Below are 228 nucleotides of genomic sequence, written 5' to 3'. Positions count from 1 at the left end.
ACTTTAGTAAATAAAGATAAGTACAAAAAGAAGAAGATAAAATCAGAACAAAATAAAACTTAATCAAGCCCGCAAAAAAACAAGAACAAAAACGGGATTACAATAAAATTTCCACAATGAATAAAAAAAGAAAAAATGTTCACAACAAAACACCACAATGACCCGAAAATAAATATTTAGAAAAAAAATCCCTGAACAACCCAACTTATAATTCAAATAGGCTGACAA

The 228-nt window shown here is 26.8% G+C and overlaps 1 protein-coding gene across 1 annotated transcript in view; it reads right to left on the bottom strand.

The window, feature by feature from the left end:
• LOC119581742 (potassium channel subfamily T member 2-like) overlaps window positions 1-228 on the bottom strand; it is a gene marked incomplete at its 5' end in the record, with an annotated part of 131,052 nt that overhangs the window by 91,959 nt on the left and 38,865 nt on the right.

The sequence above is a fragment of the Penaeus monodon genome, chromosome 15 (assembly GCF_015228065.2).
Source record: "Penaeus monodon isolate SGIC_2016 chromosome 15, NSTDA_Pmon_1, whole genome shotgun sequence".
NCBI lineage: Eukaryota > Metazoa > Arthropoda > Malacostraca > Decapoda > Penaeidae > Penaeus > Penaeus monodon.
This window is presented reverse-complemented; position numbering and strand designations above follow the sequence as displayed.